Source organism: Sarcophilus harrisii, chromosome 5 (assembly GCF_902635505.1).
Source record: "Sarcophilus harrisii chromosome 5, mSarHar1.11, whole genome shotgun sequence".
Lineage (NCBI taxonomy): Eukaryota > Metazoa > Chordata > Mammalia > Dasyuromorphia > Dasyuridae > Sarcophilus > Sarcophilus harrisii.
In genome coordinates this window covers 238,484,446-238,491,016 of record NC_045430.1, presented here as the reverse complement: position 1 = coordinate 238,491,016, position 6,571 = coordinate 238,484,446, and positions in this window count along the sequence as shown.

The following is a 6,571-nucleotide window of genomic DNA, read 5'->3' as shown; positions in this document are numbered from 1 at the left end:
CTCATGTTTCCAATTACCTACTACAATGCCATCCCCTCAAATTTATTGTATATAGAAACAGACCGAGTTACCTTTCCCTCCCAGATTGCCTCTGCTTTTCAGATCCTTTCTCCCAGGTTATTCTAAGCCTCAACAACCATTTTTGACTCCTCCTTCTGCTCCCCTATATCCAGTTGGTCATTATGTACATGCTGTTGATTTTCCCACAGTCTTTCAAATTTATAGATAACATATATTTAAAACTTTAAGATTTATGAAATATTTTGTGTAGGTATCTCATTTGATCGTCAAAACATCACTTGGTGAGTTGGCTGTTATTTCCCATTCCCTTCATTTTATAAATGAAGACTTGAGACTGAGAAAAACCATGTGATTTGCCTGGAATCTCACAAACTAGGATGTGTGGGAAGTGGGATTCAAACTTGGGTCTTTCTTGAGTCTTAGGTTAGACCTATACCCACAGCACCATGTAGCTGCTTTAAAAATAACTTATTTAGATGGCTTCTTTGTGAGGTGCTTCTGCTGAGGAGAGGTCATTGTACCCTACAACAGCCTTGAGGGTAAAGGCAACACTAGGCAAGAGCAGCTCTAACATTCATGGTTAAATTTTTAGCAGGAGCATTTACATCTCAGAAGTGGGTAAAAGCAACAAATCAGGGTTTAATTTTTGTTCTGTTGATTATCCAGGCTCAGCTTATGCCATAATGTTTTTTTTTTTTTCCAGAAAGCTGGTTGTTAAATATTTATTAGCACTCCCCTAGGTAAATGTTATTACTAATCCTATTTTCCTTGAAACAGGTTCAATGAGGGTAAGTGCCTAGGATAACTAGTATCTATGGTGGAATTTGGATTTGTGTTCTTCACCTGACAGAGCAGTCAGGTGGCACGGAGGAGAGAGCACTGGGCTTGGAATCAAGTCCAATTCCTGAGTTCAACTCTGACCTTAGACATTTACTATCTGTGTGATCTTGGGCAACTCATTACTTTCTCCAGTTTCCTCATCTGTAAAATGAACTAGAGTAAGAAATGGCAAACCACTCTAGCATCTTTGCCGAGAAAATTCCAAGTAGGGTCATTAAGAGGCAGATATGACTCAACAGCCTTCTTCCTGATTTCAAGTTGTGTGTTCTTCCAATGACTAAATTACCCTTCTTGTTTACTATTCTCTCTTCCTTTAGTTTAGTCTGAGCCCTGATCATTTCACTCCTGTGTTAATGAAATCACTTTTGGACTGCAAATGAGGAAATGGTAGCTCTCCAAAGGTTAAGTATAATGTCCTTTCATAGCCAGCAGGTGTCATAGACAGAGTCCAAGTCTCTCCTGACTTTATCATGATCGTCCACTCTGTACAAAAATAAAATAAAGGAAAAAGAAAGTCTTTTTTTGTTTACTCTGTAAACGTATGAATTGTACAGAATGTGTTTCCTCTATTAAATTTTTAACAAGATTTCATTGTGTGTTTACAGACAAAATGTTTTAATTTATTAATGCTTATGAGACAGCTGGAAATCCCTCATATTTTATTTCTTGCTTCAAGTGTTTGTTTGAGATTATTCATATGATTTAATATGTAACACGGATTAGTGAGAATGAGAAAAGCAGTCACTGACAGGGAGCAAAACATTCATGCTTAATATTAATCAGTATGTTACTTTAATAGATGACTGTGTAAGATCATATACATCCTAATGCAGGTCACTGTGAAAAAATTCTCTCCATTGTAGACCTAAGTCCTTTGATCCTGTGAATTTCAGCTACCTTTAAAAGTTGTGGAAGGATTCTTGTTCAGGTATAAGTGGTTATTAAGATCTCTTCCAACTTGGAACTTTGGTAGTTCTGGGATCTCATAATTGCTACAGAAGAGTGAACCTGAAGAGATCGCATAATGGTGATAAGGTTTACAGCTCTCACTGCAATGAATACTTTCTTCTATTCTTGTGAACCTTGGTCCTTTGCAGATCTGGGCAAATGTACCAAGTGTCTTCTAATTTCTCTAGTGCATCCCCCAAAGCAGAAGCATAATTGTATTTAACTTGATACTCCCTTCATGGCCATAGCAGTCAGTCACCAAATGTTTATTAATTGCTTACGATATGTTAGATCTGGTGGTAAATGTTGGACATACAAGGGAAGACAAAAACATAGTCCCTGCCTTCAAGGAGCTTACAATCTAATGAGTTCACATGCAAATAACAACAGATAGATATAAAGTTATATATAGTTATATATATAAAATAATATGTAACAGACTCAGACATATATATTCTATAGAGTAGATGGAAGGTAATTTGAAAGGGAAAGGCACTAGCAGCTGGGGAAGAAAGTAGGAAAGACCTCCTATGGGATCTTGAAAGAAGCTAAGGGAACCAAAAGTTGAAGGTAAGGAGTCAGTGCAAAAATATGGGCATGAAGCATGGCATGGTATGCTTTAAAGAACATCAAATAGGCAAGTGTAAGTAGATTATAAAGTAAGTGGAAGGGAGCAAAATATAAGAAGACTGGAAAGGTAGGAGGGGATCAGGTGATGAAGTTTTAATACCGAAAGGCAAATTTTACATTTGATCCTGGAGGTAATAGAGAGCAGATGGAAGGTAGTTTATTGAGTGTGGGTAAGGTTTTGTGATTTTGGAAAATCATGCTTACTAGCTGTTGGGAGTAATCTCTGCTTAGATGGCCAAGAAGTCCAGGGAAATCTTGCTCATGAGCTAAATCTGCTAACTGATGGTCAAATAACTTAAGAAACTAACATGAAAATGAAAAGATTTGTTTGTATGCTAAGGAAGTCTGCTTACTGATAACAATTTCAGCTATTCAGGATATAGTTTTGGTTTTCATAACTTTCCAGATTCATTTGGGATGTGTAACCATTTATCAGCATTCTGCAGCAACAGGACAGATAAATAAAGGATTTCACAGAAGGGGAAAGGGAAAATCAACTGAGGGGAGATTTTTAAGGAAATATTTGTCATGCAGCTGGCATAATTTGTCATTAGAATGAGAAAACATACCCAGCAAATAAAAGGACGTGACTAATTACTTTTACAATTTTTGAAGAAGCCTACTAGATTCAAGCCAGAGGATTGAGATAACCATTTAGACAAAACTTCAGGTGTCTCTTATCCAAATACAAAAAATAGTTGTTATTTTTACAACAGTGGATGGGACCATACGGGAACTTACCTACTTTGTTATACAATATTACATTTCTTTTAGTTCTTCCCTTTTGATTCCATGTGGAATGCATGAAATCTATATTACTCAGGAGCTTTTGTTTGTTAAGATTTAAAAATTCCTCTGCTTGATCTTGTCTTTAGTAGTTTCCTTAACAATTATATTTTTACTTGAAAGATAGTGATAAAAGGGCTTTTTACTCCCTTTCATATTATATTATATATTTATGTTAATTTTATATTTATAATATATATTTTATATTATATTAAGAAATTATTTATTTTGAAGCTTTTAGTATTGATGAAATAAAAATAAATGGATGATAAATGATACATAGTGCAGAACACTTTTTTAAAGACTAACAATCATCTATCAGTCATACAAAATAAATCCAAAGGGGAATTAAGAAAGCAGCTTAAATAAACCTTAACAAGAATAGGAGGGTCACAATAAGGAGGAAAAAGTTTTTACCTATGCAGCTTCTGGAGTTATTGTTTTTAACAGGGGGAACTATTTGGCAAAAAATATCCACATGGAAATGAATATGTAGATGTCAAAATGATTAGCTTTTGGAGGGAGATTCAAAGTGCTTGTTGACTATATTATTACCAGTATAAAAGATTGGGACAAGAAGAACCTGGATTTAAATTACTAGGTCTGTCTAATCTATCCCTCTACCTTTACAAAAGGATTGGGCCACTGTGAGTGACAATGAATTAAAGTTATAACTTTATGATTAGTGAAACAAAAAAGCACAAGGAATGAATCTTAATGTTTTTTAGATAGCAAGTTTTTCTTGTTCTGTCACTTGCCATTTAGCTATCTACTTCATGAAGTCATCTACTTTGGAAAACATTTTTTCATTCTTTGTCAAAGAGGTCTGCCCTTGGCCACTATTTACAAATTGTCCATCTTTGCATATTGATAGTAAGAGATGTTCACACATGAATTAACAGCTTGGATTTTTTTCATTGTGGTATTAATTGTTAACCTGTTAACAAAAAGATAGGCCTTTTGACTTTGTTTCTAGGATAGATTTGCAGAGGTATTTGTTCCAGTAGATCTATTTGTCAAGTACTAGGTCATTCAGTGTCCCTTGAACTGGTCTGTTAGGTAATGCTACTCAGATGTGCTAGTGATAAAACTTAGAATTGTTTAGCAGAATCTGAGAAAACCCAATTACTATGGCCTTCCAAATAATTATTTTTCATAATATTAATGATTTTAAAAAGCTGGTACAAATCTGGTGATATTTACCTGATAATTATCAGGGCTATAGGAAGAACATTACACCTGTGTACCTACAACTCATCTGGAAATTTGAGAGTTTCCATTTTCACATATCAATTATTTATCTTTTTTAAAAATCTTGTTTGAGTTCTGAAGATGATATGGACAATGTAGTTTATAGGTTACAGGAAGGATCTTTTTTTAACTTTTTTATTTTCAAAATACATGCATGGATAGTTTTCAACATTTACTCTTGCAAAACCCTGTGTTTCAAATTTTTTCTCTCTCTCTTTCCCCTCCCAAGATGTCAAGTAATCCAATATAGTTAAATGTGTAATTCTTCTATACATATTTCCACAATTATGCTGCACAAGAAAAATCAGACCAAAAAGTTAAAAAAAAAGATGAAAAAGAAAACAAAAAGCAAGCAAATAACAAAAATTGAAAAGACTATGTTGTGATCCTCACTCAATTCCCAAAGTCCTCTCTCTGGATGCAGATGATTGCATCCCAAGCCTATTAGAAATGGCCTGAATCACCTCATTGTTGAAAAGAGCCATGTCCATCAGAACTGATCATCACATAATCTTGTTGCTGTGTCTATAATGTTCTCTTGCTTCTGCTCACTTCACTTAGCATCAGTTCATGTAAGTCTCTCCAGGACTTTCTGAAGTCATCCTGCTGATAGTTTCTTACAGAAGTGGATGGAAGTGGATATTACATTCATATATCACAATTTATTTAGCCATTTTCCAACTGATGAGCATCCACTCAGTTTCCAGTTTTTTTGCCACTACAAAAAGGGCTGCCACAAACATGTTTGCACATGTGGGTCCCTTTCCCTCTTTTAAGATCTCTCTGGGATATAGGCCTAGTAGAAACACTGCTGAGTCAAAGGGTGTACACAGTTTGATAAATTTTTGAGCACTAGCTCCATATTGTTCTCCAGAATGGTTGGATCAGTTCACAGATCCACCAATAATGTATCAGTGTCCCAGTTTTCCCACATCCCCTCCAGTATTCGTCATTATCTTTTCCTGTTATCTTAGCCAATCTGACAGGTGTGTAGTAGTACCTCAGAGTTTTCCTAATTTACATTTCTCTGATCAATAGTGATTTAGAGCATTTTTTCATATGACTAGAAATGGTTTTAATTTCTAGAGGAAGATCTTAAAAAGGATCCTTGATGAGCTGACCCACAAAATGAGCTCTTTTGTCACCGAATATTCTAAGAAAGAAATCTCAAATTGGAAAAAAACATGATTTATATTTTTCTTTACAGCTAATAAAGCAATTCTATATGTGAAAGGCTTAACTTAACTTGAGAATTTACAGTTAATTACTAAAACATTCAAAGCTTTTTTATTTAGGCATTTGAATGAAAATCATCTGTGGATATTCAAACAGACATTCAGAAGGAAATTTACCATTTCACTCCACCTTTTTCAGTCTTGTTCTCTCTGACATCATGGAGCAAGTATAAAAGGATATTGTTTTTTTCTGGACCTTTTGACATTGTTTCCACATGCAGAACAGAAGTTCTTTTCAAAAAAGTTTTAGATAATATCTTATTTTTTCCCCAATTACATGTAAAAACAATTTTAAACATTCCTTGTTTTTAATTTTCCAAATTCCCTCCTTTCTTCTCTCCTTGAGATGCTTATCTGATATAGGCTACACTTTTGCAATTATTATTATTATTATTATTTTCATGTTAGTAATTTTGTATAAGAAAACTGAAAGAAGGAAAGAAAGAAAGAAAGAAAGAAAGAAAGAAAAAGAAAGAAAGAAGAAAAGAAAGAAAGAAAGAGGGAGAAAGGAAAGAAGGAAATAAAAAATAGTATGCTTTGGTCTGTATTCAGATGACATAAATTCTTTCTCTGGATAATATTTGAATTCACCTACATAAATTTTTAAAATTTTTAAAATTTTTAAAATTTTAAAAATCTTTTAAAAATTATTATTATTATTTTTTTATCATTCTATCCTTTTTAAAACTTGAGTTCTAAATTCTTTCCCTCCCTCCCCCTTCCCTCACATACTGAAAAGGCAGCAAAATGGCATCAATTAATTATGTACATGAAATCATACAAAACACATTTTCATATTAGCTATAACTCAAAAAAGAAGCAAAAAAGTAAAGTGAGAAAATTATACTTCAGTTTGTACT